Source organism: Pimephales promelas, unplaced genomic scaffold (genome assembly GCF_988280905.1).
Source record: "Pimephales promelas unplaced genomic scaffold, fPimPro1.hap1.1 HAP1_SCAFFOLD_65, whole genome shotgun sequence".
Taxonomy (NCBI): Eukaryota; Metazoa; Chordata; class Actinopteri; order Cypriniformes; family Leuciscidae; genus Pimephales; species Pimephales promelas.
Genome location: NW_028297303.1, coordinates 1 through 15,209, shown reverse-complemented (window position 1 = coordinate 15,209; position 15,209 = coordinate 1). Strand labels below are relative to the sequence as shown.

The following is a 15,209-nucleotide window of genomic DNA, read 5'->3' as shown; positions in this document are numbered from 1 at the left end:
GGGTTGGGTAGACTTATCTATGGTACCAAACTACAAGCTCTGAATGGGCTGTGTCCTCCAGGTTTTCGAGGAAGAAATGAGTTGGTGGAAAGCAGAAAACCGGATAATGCGGACAACCTTGACAACATTGAAGGGAAAAGATATCGCCTATGGGGTCAAACCCTGTTCCCTGTCTGCATCTGCTGAAGAAAGGGAGTGGACACACTTTGCTGGAAAACTGAGAGTGCCTTATAGACATTGGAGATGCACCAGTTCTTGACACAAGAGATCAAGAATGAAAATAAGTTGTGGCAAGAAGGTATGAATCAATTCCAGTGAAGGAGGCTTGATCACAGCTGCCAAAAATATGGAGCGCTTCACTGATTTGCGTGTCATCCTTTCGCAGGGGCCATGCTAATCTTCTCTGTATCGATCCAATTTTAGTATATGTGCTGCCTTAGCAAGCACGAGGCCAACTGTCCCGCTCAAGGAATATGTACCCCTCGGGTTCCAGCGAGCCATCACCAAGGTGGTAGTGCAAGCGAGCCATCTACTGAAATAATGGGTTGGGTAGACTTATCTATGGTACCAAACTACAAGCTCTGAATGGGCTGTGTCCTCCAGGTTTTCGAGAAAGAAATGAGTTGGCGGAAAGCAGAAAACCGGAATATGCGGACAACCTTGACAACATTGAAGGGAAAAGATATCGCCTATGGGGTCAAACCCTGTTCCCTGTCTGCATCTGCTGAAGAAAGGGAGTGGACACACTTTGCTGGAAAACTGAGAGTGCCCTATAGACATTGGAGATGCACCAGTTCTTGACACAAGAGATCAAGAATGAAAATAAGTTGTGGCAAGAAGGTATGAATCAATTCCAGTGAAGGAGGCTTGATCACAGCTGCCAAAAATATGGAGCGCTTCACGGATTTGCGTGTCATCCTTTCGCAGGGGCCATGCTAATCTTCTCTGTACCGATCCAATTTTAGTATATGTGCTGCCTTAGCAAGCACGAGGCCAACTGTCCCGCTCAAGGAATATGTACCCCTCGGGTTCCAGCGAGCCATCACCAAGGTGGTAGGGCAAGCGAGCCATCTACTGAAAGAATGGGTTGGGTAGACTTATCTATGGTACCAAACTACAAGCTCTGAATGGGCTGTGTCCTCCAGGTTTGAGAAAGAAATGAGTTGGCGGAAAGCAGAAAACCGGATAATGCGGACAACCTTGACAACATTGAAGGGAAAAGATATCGCCTATGGGGTCAAACCCTGTTCCCTGTCTGCATCTGCTGAAGAAAGGGAGTGGACACACTTTGCTGGAAAACTGAGAGTGCCCTATAGACATTGGAGATGCACCAGTTCTTGACACAAGAGATCAAGAATGAAAATAAGTTGTGGCAAGAAGGTATGAATCAATTCCAGTGAAGGAGGCTTGATCACAGCTGCCAAAACTATGGAGCGCTTCACAGATTTGCGTGTCATCCTTTCGCAGGGGCCATGCTAATCTTCTCTGTATCGATCCAATTTTAGTATATGTGCTGCCTTAGCAAGCACGAGGCCAACTGTCCCGCTCAAGGAATATGTACCCCTCGGGTTCCAGCGAGCCATCACCAAGGTGGTAGGGCAAGCGAGCCATCTACTGAAAGAATGGGTTGGGTAGACTTATCTATGATACCAAACTACAAGCTCTGAATGGGCTGTGTCCTCCAGGTTTTCGAGGAAGAAATGAGTTGGTGGAAAGCAGAAAACCGGATAATGCGGACAACCTTGACAACATTGAAGGGAAAAGATATCGCCTATGGGGTCAAACCCTGTTCCCTGTCTGCATCTGCTGAAGAAAGGGAGTGGACACACTTTGCTGGAAAACTGAGAGTGCCCTATAGACATTGGAGATGCACCAGTTCTTGACACAAGAGATCAAGAATGAAAATAAGTTGTGGCAAGAAGGTATGAATCAATTCCAGTGAAGGAGGCTTGATCACAGCTGCCAAAAATATGGAGCGCTTCACGGATTTGCGTGTCATCCTTTCGCAGGGGCCATGCGAATCTTCTCTGTATCGATCCAATTTTAGTATATGTGCTGCCTTAGCAAGCACGAGGCCAACTGTCCCGCTCAAGGAATATGTACCCCTCGGGTTCCAGCGAGCCATCACCAAGGTGGTAGGGCAAGCGAGCCATCTACTGAAAGAATGGGTTGGGTAGACTTATCTATGGTACCAAACTACAAGCTCTGAATGGGCTGTGTCCTCCAGGTTTTCGAGAAAGAAATGAGTTGGCGGAAAGCAGAAAACCGGATAATGCGGACAACCTTGACAACATTGAAGGGAAAAGATATCGCCTATGGGGTCAAACCCTGTTCCCTGTCGGCATCTGCTGAAGAAGGGGAGTGGACACACTTTGCTGGAAAACTGAGAGTGCCCTATAGACATTGGAGATGCACCAGTTCTTGACACAAGAGATCAAGAATGAAAATAAGTTGTGGCAAGAAGGTATGAATCAATTCCAGTGAAGGAGGCTTGATCACAGCTGCCAAAAATATGGAGCGCTTCACGGATTTGCGTGTCATCCTTTCGCAGGGGCCATGCTAATCTTCTCTGTATCGATCCAATTTTAGTATATGTGCTGCCTTAGCAAGCACGAGGCCAACTGTCCCGCTCAAGGAATATGTACCCCTCGGGTTCCAGCGAGCCATCACCAAGGTGGTAGGGCAAGCGAGCCATCTACTGAAAGAATGGGTTGGGTAGACTTATCTATGGTACCAAACTACAAGCTCTGAATGCGCTGTGTCCTCCAGGTTTTCGAGAAATAAATGAGTTAGAGAAAGCAGAAAACCGGATAATGCGGACAACCTTTACAACATTGAAGGGAAAAGATATCGCCTATGGGGTCAAACCCGGTTCCCTGTCGGCATCTGCTGAGAAAGGGAGTGGACACACTTTGCTGGAAAACTGAGAGTGCCCTATAGACATTGGAGATGCACCAGTTCTTGACACAAGAGATCAAGAATGAAAATACGTTGTGGCAAGAAGGTATGAATCAATTCCAGTGAAGGAGGCTTGATCACAGCTGCCAAAAATATGGAGCGCTTCACGGATTTGCGTGTCATCCTTTCGCAGGGGCCATGCTAATCTTCTCTGTATCGATCCAATTTTAGTATATGTGCTGCCTTAGCAAGCACGAGGCCAACTGTCCCGCTCAATGAATATGTACCCCTCGGGTTCCAGCGAGCCATCACCAAGGTGGTAGGGCAAGCGAGCCAACTACTGAAAGAATGGGTTGGGTAGACTTATCTATGGTACCAAACTACAAGCTCTGAATGCGCCGTGTCCTCCAGGTTTTCGAGAAATAAATGAGTTGGCGGAAAGCAGAAAACCGGATAATGCGGACAACCTTGACAACATTGAAGGGAAAAGATATCGCCTATGGGGTCAAACCCTGTTCCCTGTCGGCATCTGCTGAGAAAGGGAGTGGACACACTATGCTAGAAAACTGAGAGTGCCCTATAGACATTGGAGATGCACCAGTTCTTGACACAAGAGATCAAGAATGAAACTAAATAGTGGTAGAAAGGTATGAATCAAGTCCAGTGAAGGAGGCTTGATCACAGCTGCCAAAAATATGGAGCGCTTCACGGATTTGCGTGTCATCCTTTCGCAGGGGCCATGCTAATCTTCTCTGTATCGATCCAATTTTAGTATATGTGCTGCCTTAGCAAGCACGAGGCCAACTGTCCCGCTCAAGGAATATGTACCCCTCGGGTTCCAGCGAGCCATCACCAAGGTGGTAGGGCAAGCGAGCCATCTACTGAAAGAATGGGTTGGGTAGACTTATCTATGGTACCAAACTACAAGCTCTGAATGGGCTGTGTCCTCCAGGTTTTCGAGAAAGAAATGAGTTGGCGGAAAGCAGAAAACCGGATAATGCGGACAACCTTGACAACATTGAAGGGAAAAGATATCGCCTATGGGGTCAAACCCTGTTCCCTGTCGGCATCTGCTGAAGAAGGGGAGTGGACACACTTTGCTGGAAAACTGAGAGTGCCCTATAGACATTGGAGATGCACCAGTTCTTGACACAAGAGATCAAGAATGAAAATAAGTTGTGGCAAGAAGGTATGAATCAATTCCAGTGAAGGAGGCTTGATCACAGCTGCCAAAAATATGGAGCGCTTCACGGATTTGCGTGTCATCCTTTCGCAGGGGCCATGCTAATCTTCTCTGTATCGATCCAATTTTAGTATATGTGCTGCCTTAGCAAGCACGAGGCCAACTGTCCCGCTCAAGGAATATGTACCCCTCGGGTTCCAGCGAGCCATCACCAAGGTGGTAGGGCAAGCGAGCCATCTACTGAAAGAATGGGTTGGGTAGACTTATCTATGGTACCAAACTACAAGCTCTGAATGGGCTGTGTCCTCCAGGTTTTCGAGGAAGAAATGAGTTGGTGGAAAGCAGAAAACCGGATAATGCGGACAACCTTGACAACATTGAAGGGAAAAGATATCGCCTATGGGGTCAAACCCTGTTCCCTGTCTGCATCTGCTGAAGAAAGGGAGTGGACACACTTTGCTGGAAAACTGAGAGTGCCCTATAGACATTGGAGATGCACCAGTTCTTGACACAAGAGATCAAGAATGAAAATAAGTTGTGGCAAGAAGGTATGAATCAATTCCAGTGAAGGAGGCTTGATCACAGCTGCCAAAAATATGGAGCGCTTCACGGATTTGCGTGTCATCCTTTCGCAGGGGCCATGCTAATCTTCTCTGTATCGATCCAATTTTAGTATATGTGCTGCCTTAGCAAGCACGAGGCCAACTGTCCCGCTCAAGGAATATGTACCCCTCGGGTTCCAGCGAGCCATCACCAAGGTGGTAGGGCAAGCGAGCCATCTACTGAAAGAATGGGTTGGGTAGACTTATCTATGGTACCAAACTACAAGCTCTGAATGGGCTGTGTCCTCCAGGTTTTCGAGGAAGAAATGAGTTGGTGGAAAGCAGAAAACCGGATAATGCGGACAACCTTGACAACATTGAAGGGAAAAGATATCGCCTATGGGGTCAAACCCTGTTCCCTGTCTGCATCTGCTGAAGAAAGGGAGTGGACACACTTTGCTGGAAAACTGAGAGTGCCTTATAGACATTGGAGATGCACCAGTTCTTGACACAAGAGATCAAGAATGAAAATAAGTTGTGGCAAGAAGGTATGAATCAATTCCAGTGAAGGAGGCTTGATCACAGCTGCCAAAAATATGGAGCGCTTCACGGATTTGCGTGTCATCCTTTCGCAGGGGCCATGCTAATCTTCTCTGTATCGATCCAATTTTAGTATATGTGCTGCCTTAGCAAGCACGAGGCCAACTGTCCCGCTCAAGGAATATGTACCCCTCGGGTTCCAGCGAGCCATCACCAAGGTGGTAGTGCAAGCGAGCCATCTACTGAAATAATGGGTTGGGTAGACTTATCTATGGTACCAAACTACAAGCTCTGAATGGGCTGTGTCCTCCAGGTTTTCGAGAAAGAAATGAGTTGGCGGAAAGCAGAAAACCGGAATATGCGGACAACCTTGACAACATTGAAGGGAAAAGATATCGCCTATGGGGTCAAACCCTGTTCCCTGTCTGCATCTGCTGAAGAAAGGGAGTGGACACACTTTGCTGGAAAACTGAGAGTGCCCTATAGACATTGGAGATGCACCAGTTCTTGACACAAGAGATCAAGAATGAAAATAAGTTGTGGCAAGAAGGTATGAATCAATTCCAGTGAAGGAGGCTTGATCACAGCTGCCAAAAATATGGAGCGCTTCACGGATTTGCGTGTCATCCTTTCGCAGGGGCCATGCTAATCTTCTCTGTATCGATCCAATTTTAGTATATGTGCTGCCTTAGCAAGCACGAGGCCAACTGTCCCGCTCAAGGAATATGTACCCCTCGGGTTCCAGCGAGCCATCACCAAGGTGGTAGGGCAAGCGAGCCATCTACTGAAAGAATGGGTTGGGTAGACTTATCTATGGTACCAAACTACAAGCTCTGAATGGGCTGTGTCCTCCAGGTTTGAGAAAGAAATGAGTTGGCGGAAAGCAGAAAACCGGATAATGCGGACAACCTTGACAACATTGAAGGGAAAAGATATCGCCTATGGGGTCAAACCCTGTTCCCTGTCTGCATCTGCTGAAGAAAGGGAGTGGACACACTTTGCTGGAAAACTGAGAGTGCCCTATAGACATTGGAGATGCACCAGTTCTTGACACAAGAGATCAAGAATGAAAATAAGTTGTGGCAAGAAGGTATGAATCAATTCCAGTGAAGGAGGCTTGATCACAGCTGCCAAAACTATGGAGCGCTTCACGGATTTGCGTGTCATCCTTTCGCAGGGGCCATGCTAATCTTCTCTGTATCGATCCAATTTTAGTATATGTGCTGCCTTAGCAAGCACGAGGCCAACTGTCCCGCTCAAGGAATATGTACCCCTCGGGTTCCAGCGAGCCATCACCAAGGTGGTAGGGCAAGCGAGCCATCTACTGAAAGAATGGGTTGGGTAGACTTATCTATGATACCAAACTACAAGCTCTGAATGGGCTGTGTCCTCCAGGTTTTCGAGGAAGAAATGAGTTGGTGGAAAGCAGAAAACCGGATAATGCGGACAACCTTGACAACATTGAAGGGAAAAGATATCGCCTATGGGGTCAAACCCTGTTCCCTGTCTGCATCTGCTGAAGAAAGGGAGTGGACACACTTTGCTGGAAAACTGAGAGTGCCCTATAGACATTGGAGATGCACCAGTTCTTGACACAAGAGATCAAGAATGAAAATAAGTTGTGGCAAGAAGGTATGAATCAATTCCAGTGAAGGAGGCTTGATCACAGCTGCCAAAAATATGGAGCGCTTCACGGATTTGCGTGTCATCCTTTCGCAGGGGCCATGCTAATCTTCTCTGTATCGATCCAATTTTAGTATATGTGCTGCCTTAGCAAGCACGAGGCCAACTGTCCCGCTCAAGGAATATGTACCCCTCGGGTTCCAGCGAGCCATCACCAAGGTGGTAGGGCAAGCGAGCCATCTACTGAAAGAATGGGTTGGGTAGACTTATCTATGGTACCAAACTACAAGCTCTGAATGGGCTGTGTCCTCCAGGTTTTCGAGAAAGAAATGAGTTGGCGGAAAGCAGAAAACCGGATAATGCGGACAACCTTGACAACATTGAAGGGAAAAGATATCGCCTATGGGGTCAAACCCTGTTCCCTGTCGGCATCTGCTGAAGAAGGGGAGTGGACACACTTTGCTGGAAAACTGAGAGTGCCCTATAGACATTGGAGATGCACCAGTTCTTGACACAAGAGATCAAGAATGAAAATAAGTTGTGGCAAGAAGGTATGAATCAATTCCAGTGAAGGAGGCTTGATCACAGCTGCCAAAAATATGGAGCGCTTCACGGATTTGCGTGTCATCCTTTCGCAGGGGCCATGCTAATCTTCTCTGTATCGATCCAATTTTAGTATATGTGCTGCCTTAGCAAGCACGAGGCCAACTGTCCCGCTCAAGGAATATGTACCCCTCGGGTTCCAGCGAGCCATCACCAAGGTGGTAGGGCAAGCGAGCCATCTACTGAAAGAATGGGTTGGGTAGACTTATCTATGGTACCAAACTACAAGCTCTGAATGGGCTGTGTCCTCCAGGTTTTCGAGAAAGAAATGAGTTGGCGGAAAGCAGAAAACCGGATAATGCGGACAACCTTGACAACATTGAAGGGAAAAGATATCGCCTATGGGGTCAAACCCTGTTCCCTGTCGGCATCTGCTGAAGAAGGGGAGTGGACACACTTTGCTGGAAAACTGAGAGTGCCCTATAGACATTGGAGATGCACCAGTTCTTGACACAAGAGATCAAGAATGAAAATAAGTTGTGGCAAGAAGGTATGAATCAATTCCAGTGAAGGAGGCTTGATCACAGCTGCCAAAAATATGGAGCGCTTCACGGATTTGCGTGTCATCCTTTCGCAGGGGCCATGCTAATCTTCTCTGTATCGATCCAATTTTAGTATATGTGCTGCCTTAGCAAGCACGAGGCCAACTGTCCCGCTCAAGGAATATGTACCCCTCGGGTTCCAGCGAGCCATCACCAAGGTGGTAGGGCAAGCGAGCCATCTACTGAAAGAATGGGTTGGGTAGACTTATCTATGGTACCAAACTACAAGCTCTGAATGGGCTGTGTCCTCCAGGTTTTCGAGGAAGAAATGAGTTGGTGGAAAGCAGAAAACCGGATAATGCGGACAACCTTGACAACATTGAAGGGAAAAGATATCGCCTATGGGGTCAAACCCTGTTCCCTGTCTGCATCTGCTGAAGAAAGGGAGTGGACACACTTTGCTGGAAAACTGAGAGTGCCCTATAGACATTGGAGATGCACCAGTTCTTGACACAAGAGATCAAGAATGAAAATAAGTTGTGGCAAGAAGGTATGAATCAATTCCAGTGAAGGAGGCTTGATCACAGCTGCCAAAAATATGGAGCGCTTCACGGATTTGCGTGTCATCCTTTCGCAGGGGCCATGCTAATCTTCTCTGTATCGATCCAATTTTAGTATATGTGCTGCCTTAGCAAGCACGAGGCCAACTGTCCCGCTCAAGGAATATGTACCCCTCGGGTTCCAGCGAGCCATCACCAAGGTGGTAGGGCAAGCGAGCCATCTACTGAAAGAATGGGTTGGGTAGACTTATCTATGGTACCAAACTACAAGCTCTGAATGGGCTGTGTCCTCCAGGTTTTCGAGGAAGAAATGAGTTGGTGGAAAGCAGAAAACCGGATAATGCGGACAACCTTGACAACATTGAAGGGAAAAGATATCGCCTATGGGGTCAAACCCTGTTCCCTGTCTGCATCTGCTGAAGAAAGGGAGTGGACACACTTTGCTGGAAAACTGAGAGTGCCTTATAGACATTGGAGATGCACCAGTTCTTGACACAAGAGATCAAGAATGAAAATAAGTTGTGGCAAGAAGGTATGAATCAATTCCAGTGAAGGAGGCTTGATCACAGCTGCCAAAAATATGGAGCGCTTCACGGATTTGCGTGTCATCCTTTCGCAGGGGCCATGCTAATCTTCTCTGTATCGATCCAATTTTAGTATATGTGCTGCCTTAGCAAGCACGAGGCCAACTGTCCCGCTCAAGGAATATGTACCCCTCGGGTTCCAGCGAGCCATCACCAAGGTGGTAGTGCAAGCGAGCCATCTACTGAAATAATGGGTTGGGTAGACTTATCTATGGTACCAAACTACAAGCTCTGAATGGGCTGTGTCCTCCAGGTTTTCGAGAAAGAAATGAGTTGGCGGAAAGCAGAAAACCGGAATATGCGGACAACCTTGACAACATTGAAGGGAAAAGATATCGCCTATGGGGTCAAACCCTGTTCCCTGTCTGCATCTGCTGAAGAAAGGGAGTGGACACACTTTGCTGGAAAACTGAGAGTGCCCTATAGACATTGGAGATGCACCAGTTCTTGACACAAGAGATCAAGAATGAAAATAAGTTGTGGCAAGAAGGTATGAATCAATTCCAGTGAAGGAGGCTTGATCACAGCTGCCAAAAATATGGAGCGCTTCACGGATTTGCGTGTCATCCTTTCGCAGGGGCCATGCTAATCTTCTCTGTATCGATCCAATTTTAGTATATGTGCTGCCTTAGCAAGCACGAGGCCAACTGTCCCGCTCAAGGAATATGTACCCCTCGGGTTCCAGCGAGCCATCACCAAGGTGGTAGGGCAAGCGAGCCATCTACTGAAAGAATGGGTTGGGTAGACTTATCTATGGTACCAAACTACAAGCTCTGAATGGGCTGTGTCCTCCAGGTTTGAGAAAGAAATGAGTTGGCGGAAAGCAGAAAACCGGATAATGCGGACAACCTTGACAACATTGAAGGGAAAAGATATCGCCTATGGGGTCAAACCCTGTTCCCTGTCTGCATCTGCTGAAGAAAGGGAGTGGACACACTTTGCTGGAAAACTGAGAGTGCCCTATAGACATTGGAGATGCACCAGTTCTTGACACAAGAGATCAAGAATGAAAATAAGTTGTGGCAAGAAGGTATGAATCAATTCCAGTGAAGGAGGCTTGATCACAGCTGCCAAAACTATGGAGCGCTTCACGGATTTGCGTGTCATCCTTTCGCAGGGGCCATGCTAATCTTCTCTGTATCGATCCAATTTTAGTATATGTGCTGCCTTAGCAAGCACGAGGCCAACTGTCCCGCTCAAGGAATATGTACCCCTCGGGTTCCAGCGAGCCATCACCAAGGTGGTAGGGCAAGCGAGCCATCTACTGAAAGAATGGGTTGGGTAGACTTATCTATGATACCAAACTACAAGCTCTGAATGGGCTGTGTCCTCCAGGTTTTCGAGGAAGAAATGAGTTGGTGGAAAGCAGAAAACCGGATAATGCGGACAACCTTGACAACATTGAAGGGAAAAGATATCGCCTATGGGGTCAAACCCTGTTCCCTGTCTGCATCTGCTGAAGAAAGGGAGTGGACACACTTTGCTGGAAAACTGAGAGTGCCCTATAGACATTGGAGATGCACCAGTTCTTGACACAAGAGATCAAGAATGAAAATAAGTTGTGGCAAGAAGGTATGAATCAATTCCAGTGAAGGAGGCTTGATCACAGCTGCCAAAAATATGGAGCGCTTCACGGATTTGCGTGTCATCCTTTCGCAGGGGCCATGCTAATCTTCTCTGTATCGATCCAATTTTAGTATATGTGCTGCCTTAGCAAGCACGAGGCCAACTGTCCCGCTCAAGGAATATGTACCCCTCGGGTTCCAGCGAGCCATCACCAAGGTGGTAGGGCAAGCGAGCCATCTACTGAAAGAATGGGTTGGGTAGACTTATCTATGGTACCAAACTACAAGCTCTGAATGGGCTGTGTCCTCCAGGTTTTCGAGAAAGAAATGAGTTGGCGGAAAGCAGAAAACCGGATAATGCGGACAACCTTGACAACATTGAAGGGAAAAGATATCGCCTATGGGGTCAAACCCTGTTCCCTGTCGGCATCTGCTGAAGAAGGGGAGTGGACACACTTTGCTGGAAAACTGAGAGTGCCCTATAGACATTGGAGATGCACCAGTTCTTGACACAAGAGATCAAGAATGAAAATAAGTTGTGGCAAGAAGGTATGAATCAATTCCAGTGAAGGAGGCTTGATCACAGCTGCCAAAAATATGGAGCGCTTCACGGATTTGCGTGTCATCCTTTCGCAGGGGCCATGCTAATCTTCTCTGTATCGATCCAATTTTAGTATATGTGCTGCCTTAGCAAGCACGAGGCCAACTGTCCCGCTCAAGGAATATGTACCCCTCGGGTTCCAGCGAGCCATCACCAAGGTGGTAGGGCAAGCGAGCCATCTACTGAAAGAATGGGTTGGGTAGACTTATCTATGGTACCAAACTACAAGCTCTGAATGGGCTGTGTCCTCCAGGTTTTCGAGGAAGAAATGAGTTGGTGGAAAGCAGAAAACCGGATAATGCGGACAACCTTGACAACATTGAAGGGAAAAGATATCGCCTATGGGGTCAAACCCTGTTCCCTGTCTGCATCTGCTGAAGAAAGGGAGTGGACACACTTTGCTGGAAAACTGAGAGTGCCCTATAGACATTGGAGATGCACCAGTTCTTGACACAAGAGATCAAGAATGAAAATAAGTTGTGGCAAGAAGGTATGAATCAATTCCAGTGAAGGAGGCTTGATCACAGCTGCCAAAAATATGGAGCGCTTCACGGATTTGCGTGTCATCCTTTCGCAGGGGCCATGCTAATCTTCTCTGTATCGATCCAATTTTAGTATATGTGCTGCCTTAGCAAGCACGAGGCCAACTGTCCCGCTCAAGGAATATGTACCCCTCGGGTTCCAGCGAGCCATCACCAAGGTGGTAGGGCAAGCGAGCCATCTACTGAAAGAATGGGTTGGGTAGACTTATCTATGGTACCAAACTACAAGCTCTGAATGGGCTGTGTCCTCCAGGTTTGAGAAAGAAATGAGTTGGCGGAAAGCAGAAAACCGGATAATGCGGACAACCTTGACAACATTGAAGGGAAAAGATATCGCCTATGGGGTCAAACCCTGTTCCCTGTCTGCATCTGCTGAAGAAAGGGAGTGGACACACTTTGCTGGAAAACTGAGAGTGCCCTATAGACATTGGAGATGCACCAGTTCTTGACACAAGAGATCAAGAATGAAAATAAGTTGTGGCAAGAAGGTATGAATCAATTCCAGTGAAGGAGGCTTGATCACAGCTGCCAAAAATATGGAGCGCTTCACGGATTTGCGTGTCATCCTTTCGCAGGGGCCATGCTAATCTTCTCTGTATCGATCCAATTTTAGTATATGTGCTGCCTTAGCAAGCACGAGGCCAACTGTCCCGCTCAAGGAATATGTACCCCTCGGGTTCCAGCGAGCCATCACCAAGGTGGTAGGGCAAGCGAGCCATCTACTGAAAGAATGGGTTGGGTAGACTTATCTATGGTACCAAACTACAAGCTCTGAATGGGCTGTGTCCTCCAGGTTTTCGAGGAAGAAATGAGTTGGCGGAAAGCAGAAAACCGGATAATGCGGACAACCTTGACAACATTGAAGGGAAAAGATATCGCCTATGGGGTCAAACCCTGTTCCCTGTCTGCATCTGCTGAAGAAAGGGAGTGGACACACTTTGCTGGAAAACTGAGAGTGCCTTATAGACATTGGAGATGCACCAGTTCTTGACACAAGAGATCAAGAATGAAAATAAGTTGTGGCAAGAAGGTATGAATCAATTCCAGTGAAGGAGGCTTGATCACAGCTGCCAAAAATATGGAGCGCTTCACGGATTTGCGTGTCATCCTTTCGCAGGGGCCATGCTAATCTTCTCTGTATCGATCCAATTTTAGTATATGTGCTGCCTTAGCAAGCACGAGGCCAACTGTCCCGCTCAAGGAATATGTACCCCTCGGGTTCCAGCGAGCCATCACCAAGGTGGTAGGGCAAGCGAGCCATCTACTGAAAGAATGGGTTGGGTAGACTTATCTATGGTACCAAACTACAAGCTCTGAATGGGCTGTGTCCTCCAGGTTTTCGAGAAAGAAATGAGTTGGCGGAAAGCAGAAAACCGGATAATGCGGACAACCTTGACAACATTGAAGGGAAAAGATATCGCCTATGGGGTCAAACCCTGTTCCCTGTCGGCATCTGCTGAAGAAGGGGAGTGGACACACTTTGCTGGAAAACTGAGAGTGCCCTATAGACATTGGAGATGCACCAGTTCTTGACACAAGAGATCAAGAATGAAAATAAGTTGTGGCAAGAAGGTATGAATCAATTCCAGTGAAGGAGGCTTGATCACAGCTGCCAAAAATATGGAGCGCTTCACGGATTTGCGTGTCATCCTTTCGCAGGGGCCATGCTAATCTTCTCTGTATCGATCCAATTTTAGTATATGTGCTGCCTTAGCAAGCACGAGGCCAACTGTCCCGCTCAAGGAATATGTACCCCTCGGGTTCCAGCGAGCCATCACCAAGGTGGTAGGGCAAGCGAGCCATCTACTGAAAGAATGGGTTGGGTAGACTTATCTATGGTACCAAACTACAAGCTCTGAATGGGCTGTGTCCTCCAGGTTTTCGAGAAAGAAATGAGTTGGCGGAAAGCAGAAAACCGGATAATGCGGACAACCTTGACAACATTGAAGGGAAAAGATATCGCCTATGGGGTCAAACCCTGTTCCCTGTCGGCATCTGCTGAAGAAGGGGAGTGGACACACTTTGCTGGAAAACTGAGAGTGCCCTATAGACATTGGAGATGCACCAGTTCTTGACACAAGAGATCAAGAATGAAAATAAGTTGTGGCAAGAAGGTATGAATCAATTCCAGTGAAGGAGGCTTGATCACAGCTGCCAAAAATATGGAGCGCTTCACGGATTTGCGTGTCATCCTTTCGCAGGGGCCATGCTAATCTTCTCTGTATCGATCCAATTTTAGTATATGTGCTGCCTTAGCAAGCACGAGGCCAACTGTCCCGCTCAAGGAATATGTACCCCTCGGGTTCCAGCGAGCCATCACCAAGGTGGTAGGGCAAGCGAGCCATCTACTGAAAGAATGGGTTGGGTAGACTTATCTATGGTACCAAACTACAAGCTCTGAATGGGCTGTGTCCTCCAGGTTTTCGAGGAAGAAATGAGTTGGTGGAAAGCAGAAAACCGGATAATGCGGACAACCTTGACAACATTGAAGGGAAAAGATATCGCCTATGGGGTCAAACCCTGTTCCCTGTCTGCATCTGCTGAAGAAAGGGAGTGGACACACTTTGCTGGAAAACTGAGAGTGCCTTATAGACATTGGAGATGCACCAGTTCTTGACACAAGAGATCAAGAATGAAAATAAGTTGTGGCAAGAAGGTATGAATCAATTCCAGTGAAGGAGGCTTGATCACAGCTGCCAAAAATATGGAGCGCTTCACGGATTTGCGTGTCATCCTTTCGCAGGGGCCATGCTAATCTTCTCTGTATCGATCCAATTTTAGTATATGTGCTGCCTTAGCAAGCACGAGGCCAACTGTCCCGCTCAAGGAATATGTACCCCTCGGGTTCCAGCGAGCCATCACCAAGGTGGTAGTGCAAGCGAGCCATCTACTGAAATAATGGGTTGGGTAGACTTATCTATGGTACCAAACTACAAGCTCTGAATGGGCTGTGTCCTCCAGGTTTTCGAGAAAGAAATGAGTTGGCGGAAAGCAGAAAACCGGAATATGCGGACAACCTTGACAACATTGAAGGGAAAAGATATCGCCTATGGGGTCAAACCCTGTTCCCTGTCGGCATCTGCTGAAGAAAGGGAGTGGACACACTTTGCTGGAAAACTGAGAGTGCCCTATAGACATTGGAGATGCACCAGTTCTTGACACAAGAGATCAAGAATGAAAATAAGTTGTGGCAAGAAGGTATGAATCAATTCCAGTGAAGGAGGCTTGATCACAGCTGCCAAAAATATGGAGCGCTTCACGGATTTGCGTGTCATCCTTTCGCAGGGGCCATGCTAATCTTCTCTGTATCGATCCAATTTTAGTATATGTGCTGCCTTAGCAAGCACGAGGCCAACTGTCCCGCTCAAGGAATATGTACCCCTCGGGTTCCAGCGAGCCATCACCAAGGTGGTAGGGCAAGCGAGCCATCTACTGAAAGAATGGGTTGGGTAGACTTATCTATGGTACCAAACTACAAGCTCTGAA

The 15,209-nt window shown here is 47.4% G+C and overlaps 28 non-coding genes across 28 annotated transcripts; all 28 read right to left on the bottom strand.

The window, feature by feature from the left end:
* Positions 1-340: 340 nt before the first annotated feature.
* On the bottom strand, positions 341-447 carry LOC148961287 (U6 spliceosomal RNA). The gene has a single exon (XR_016154412.1). It is a non-coding gene; the product is annotated as a U6 spliceosomal RNA (small nuclear RNA).
* A 435-nt stretch (positions 448-882) lies between these two features.
* LOC148961286 (U6 spliceosomal RNA) lies at positions 883-989 on the bottom strand. The gene has a single exon (XR_016154432.1). It is a non-coding gene; the product is annotated as a U6 spliceosomal RNA (small nuclear RNA).
* Positions 990-1,422: 433 nt separating this feature from the next.
* LOC148961285 (U6 spliceosomal RNA) lies at positions 1,423-1,529 on the bottom strand. The gene has a single exon (XR_016154434.1). It is a non-coding gene; the product is annotated as a U6 spliceosomal RNA (small nuclear RNA).
* A 435-nt stretch (positions 1,530-1,964) lies between these two features.
* On the bottom strand, positions 1,965-2,071 carry LOC148961284 (U6 spliceosomal RNA). The gene has a single exon (XR_016154439.1). It is a non-coding gene; the product is annotated as a U6 spliceosomal RNA (small nuclear RNA).
* Positions 2,072-2,506: 435 nt separating this feature from the next.
* LOC148961283 (U6 spliceosomal RNA) lies at positions 2,507-2,613 on the bottom strand. Its single transcript, XR_016154446.1, has one exon. It is a non-coding gene; the product is annotated as a U6 spliceosomal RNA (small nuclear RNA).
* A 433-nt stretch (positions 2,614-3,046) lies between these two features.
* On the bottom strand, positions 3,047-3,153 carry LOC148961282 (U6 spliceosomal RNA). Its single transcript, XR_016154445.1, has one exon. It is a non-coding gene; the product is annotated as a U6 spliceosomal RNA (small nuclear RNA).
* A 434-nt stretch (positions 3,154-3,587) lies between these two features.
* On the bottom strand, positions 3,588-3,694 carry LOC148961281 (U6 spliceosomal RNA). Its single transcript, XR_016154444.1, has one exon. It is a non-coding gene; the product is annotated as a U6 spliceosomal RNA (small nuclear RNA).
* A 435-nt stretch (positions 3,695-4,129) lies between these two features.
* On the bottom strand, positions 4,130-4,236 carry LOC148961280 (U6 spliceosomal RNA). Its single transcript, XR_016154443.1, has one exon. It is a non-coding gene; the product is annotated as a U6 spliceosomal RNA (small nuclear RNA).
* A 435-nt stretch (positions 4,237-4,671) lies between these two features.
* On the bottom strand, positions 4,672-4,778 carry LOC148961279 (U6 spliceosomal RNA). Its single transcript, XR_016154442.1, has one exon. It is a non-coding gene; the product is annotated as a U6 spliceosomal RNA (small nuclear RNA).
* Positions 4,779-5,213: 435 nt separating this feature from the next.
* On the bottom strand, positions 5,214-5,320 carry LOC148961278 (U6 spliceosomal RNA). Its single transcript, XR_016154441.1, has one exon. It is a non-coding gene; the product is annotated as a U6 spliceosomal RNA (small nuclear RNA).
* A 435-nt stretch (positions 5,321-5,755) lies between these two features.
* LOC148961277 (U6 spliceosomal RNA) lies at positions 5,756-5,862 on the bottom strand. The gene has a single exon (XR_016154440.1). It is a non-coding gene; the product is annotated as a U6 spliceosomal RNA (small nuclear RNA).
* A 433-nt stretch (positions 5,863-6,295) lies between these two features.
* On the bottom strand, positions 6,296-6,402 carry LOC148961276 (U6 spliceosomal RNA). The gene has a single exon (XR_016154419.1). It is a non-coding gene; the product is annotated as a U6 spliceosomal RNA (small nuclear RNA).
* A 435-nt stretch (positions 6,403-6,837) lies between these two features.
* Positions 6,838-6,944, bottom strand: LOC148961275 (U6 spliceosomal RNA). Its single transcript, XR_016154430.1, has one exon. It is a non-coding gene; the product is annotated as a U6 spliceosomal RNA (small nuclear RNA).
* A 435-nt stretch (positions 6,945-7,379) lies between these two features.
* LOC148961274 (U6 spliceosomal RNA) lies at positions 7,380-7,486 on the bottom strand. Its single transcript, XR_016154420.1, has one exon. It is a non-coding gene; the product is annotated as a U6 spliceosomal RNA (small nuclear RNA).
* Positions 7,487-7,921: 435 nt separating this feature from the next.
* LOC148961273 (U6 spliceosomal RNA) lies at positions 7,922-8,028 on the bottom strand. The gene has a single exon (XR_016154410.1). It is a non-coding gene; the product is annotated as a U6 spliceosomal RNA (small nuclear RNA).
* Positions 8,029-8,463: 435 nt separating this feature from the next.
* On the bottom strand, positions 8,464-8,570 carry LOC148961272 (U6 spliceosomal RNA). The gene has a single exon (XR_016154402.1). It is a non-coding gene; the product is annotated as a U6 spliceosomal RNA (small nuclear RNA).
* A 435-nt stretch (positions 8,571-9,005) lies between these two features.
* Positions 9,006-9,112, bottom strand: LOC148961271 (U6 spliceosomal RNA). Its single transcript, XR_016154391.1, has one exon. It is a non-coding gene; the product is annotated as a U6 spliceosomal RNA (small nuclear RNA).
* Positions 9,113-9,547: 435 nt separating this feature from the next.
* On the bottom strand, positions 9,548-9,654 carry LOC148961270 (U6 spliceosomal RNA). Its single transcript, XR_016154380.1, has one exon. It is a non-coding gene; the product is annotated as a U6 spliceosomal RNA (small nuclear RNA).
* A 433-nt stretch (positions 9,655-10,087) lies between these two features.
* On the bottom strand, positions 10,088-10,194 carry LOC148961269 (U6 spliceosomal RNA). The gene has a single exon (XR_016154418.1). It is a non-coding gene; the product is annotated as a U6 spliceosomal RNA (small nuclear RNA).
* A 435-nt stretch (positions 10,195-10,629) lies between these two features.
* On the bottom strand, positions 10,630-10,736 carry LOC148961268 (U6 spliceosomal RNA). The gene has a single exon (XR_016154368.1). It is a non-coding gene; the product is annotated as a U6 spliceosomal RNA (small nuclear RNA).
* Positions 10,737-11,171: 435 nt separating this feature from the next.
* On the bottom strand, positions 11,172-11,278 carry LOC148961267 (U6 spliceosomal RNA). The gene has a single exon (XR_016154356.1). It is a non-coding gene; the product is annotated as a U6 spliceosomal RNA (small nuclear RNA).
* A 435-nt stretch (positions 11,279-11,713) lies between these two features.
* On the bottom strand, positions 11,714-11,820 carry LOC148961266 (U6 spliceosomal RNA). The gene has a single exon (XR_016154345.1). It is a non-coding gene; the product is annotated as a U6 spliceosomal RNA (small nuclear RNA).
* Positions 11,821-12,253: 433 nt separating this feature from the next.
* LOC148961265 (U6 spliceosomal RNA) lies at positions 12,254-12,360 on the bottom strand. The gene has a single exon (XR_016154334.1). It is a non-coding gene; the product is annotated as a U6 spliceosomal RNA (small nuclear RNA).
* Positions 12,361-12,795: 435 nt separating this feature from the next.
* Positions 12,796-12,902, bottom strand: LOC148961264 (U6 spliceosomal RNA). Its single transcript, XR_016154468.1, has one exon. It is a non-coding gene; the product is annotated as a U6 spliceosomal RNA (small nuclear RNA).
* Positions 12,903-13,337: 435 nt separating this feature from the next.
* On the bottom strand, positions 13,338-13,444 carry LOC148961263 (U6 spliceosomal RNA). Its single transcript, XR_016154458.1, has one exon. It is a non-coding gene; the product is annotated as a U6 spliceosomal RNA (small nuclear RNA).
* Positions 13,445-13,879: 435 nt separating this feature from the next.
* On the bottom strand, positions 13,880-13,986 carry LOC148961262 (U6 spliceosomal RNA). The gene has a single exon (XR_016154450.1). It is a non-coding gene; the product is annotated as a U6 spliceosomal RNA (small nuclear RNA).
* A 435-nt stretch (positions 13,987-14,421) lies between these two features.
* Positions 14,422-14,528, bottom strand: LOC148961261 (U6 spliceosomal RNA). Its single transcript, XR_016154436.1, has one exon. It is a non-coding gene; the product is annotated as a U6 spliceosomal RNA (small nuclear RNA).
* A 435-nt stretch (positions 14,529-14,963) lies between these two features.
* On the bottom strand, positions 14,964-15,070 carry LOC148961260 (U6 spliceosomal RNA). Its single transcript, XR_016154328.1, has one exon. It is a non-coding gene; the product is annotated as a U6 spliceosomal RNA (small nuclear RNA).
* Positions 15,071-15,209: the final 139 nt, after the last annotated feature.